A 1814-nucleotide genomic window follows, 5' to 3' on the forward strand; every position below is an offset into this window, starting at 1 on the left:
TTAACAGCCGAACGCGCTAACCAATTGTGCCACGGAGGCATAAAGATACAGATGAGGTTACTGGTAGTGATCCAGCAGTCTTGGTTTTATTAAAGCGCTCTATGTCTCGCATTCTCATCCCTCTCACCTTTACCTCTTCACTCATCTCTCTTTCCTTTCAAGACGAAGGCGTAATACATAGCTATACTGTAGGCCTAATCATTATCAAAATTAATGAAAGACAAGTGTAATCATTCTGCCAAATTCTAAAACAGATATGCAAGGCCTCACCATTTCTCTAATATGTCATGGAAGCCACACATCCACAACATTGCTAAAGCTGCCTCCAGCTGGGAATGCTGTACAGATGCCGTAGCTTCTTCCTCCTGAGCAGTTGCTTCAGTTGATTAGGAATTCATTCGTCCTAACTTGGAGTACTGCTCTCATATCTGGGGTGGCTCTTCTTCTGTCCAACTGTTAGATAGGCTGGATTCTTAGGCATTTCGTCTTATTAACTCTCCTCTTTTAGTTAACAATCTTTCTTCCCTTTCTTTTCGCTGCAGTGTTGCTTCACTCTCTCTTTTACAGGTACTTTAGCGGGCAATGTTCAGTGGATTTAGCATCCTGTGTACCGCCAGTAAGTGGGCTCATAACACGTCTTGCCCCAGGTGCCCACTGTTCTGTGTGGATGTCGGCCACACTAGAATAACCCGTTATAGTCCATCCTTCTTTCCTCACACAGCCAAACTGTGGAATGCTCTGCCTTCTTCCGTGTTTCCATACTCATACAATGTCTCACTTCAAAAGCTGGTTCCGGCATCTTCGTGGTGTAGATTAATATTATCTTTTTCTTTTCTGTATTTTTTTATTCTTATATTCTACCCCCAGGCCCCGTTAAGGGTCAGTGACCTGTGCGGGTGGGCTATTCTCCGTAAAAAAAAATAATATTCATAATAAAATAAATGGAAGGTCAGAAATATCACTAGAACCATTACGAAGATTTGTTGTTTTAGTTATTATTTTGATTGATTTTGTGTATTTGTTGTAGTTATTATGATTGTTCTCTTCTTCCTTTTTCAGTTGCTGTGAGTTTAGTTGTTTTTGTAATTATTATATCACCTAAAGATTCGCCTCTTCCAACTTACTTCACCTGATGTGATGATTAAACACACAAACGCAACCTAGGAGGGTTTAGATTAGGTTAGATTGCGTTAGACTAGGTGTGGTTGGGTTAACGTTACGGTATTACTCATCAGTTGAAGTAAGTGGGGTGGGGTGAATCTTCAGGTGATCCAATTATTTAGGATTTAATTTGATTAATTAATTTACCTTCTGATCATAATTTATCGTCCAAAAACTAGTTCCCTGAAGACCTGCCTTTTTGGTTAATGTAATTAAGGTTAAGTTATACATATATCTGGGCACTACTAATACAACAGCCTATAGTCACCTAACTTATTGTGTAGGACCATGTAATGACACCTGGTCAACTCACTGACACATAGCACCAGGTGACACTGACGAACCTGTAGGTTATCTTCCTTGACCTCTGGTGGTTGTTGTTGATATTCTCGTTTTCTGTTGTTTGGTACACTGTTGTAAATAGTGTTCCTTCTCTTTTATAATGGACACACTAAAATATTTCGCCCCCAGGTGGCTCCAGACCACCAACCTTTCGGTTAACAGCCGAACGCGCTAACCAATTGTGCCACAGGCATAAAGATTCAAATGAGGTTACTGGTAGTGATCCAGCAGTCTTGGTTTTATTAAAGCGCTCTATGTCTCGTTACTCTCATCCCTCTCACCTTTACCTCTTCACTCATCTCTTTCCTTTC

This window comes from Homarus americanus, unplaced genomic scaffold (genome assembly GCF_018991925.1).
Source record: "Homarus americanus isolate GMGI-L3 unplaced genomic scaffold, GMGI_Hamer_2.0 scaffold50924, whole genome shotgun sequence".
In the NCBI taxonomy this organism is placed as follows: domain Eukaryota; kingdom Metazoa; phylum Arthropoda; class Malacostraca; order Decapoda; family Nephropidae; genus Homarus; species Homarus americanus.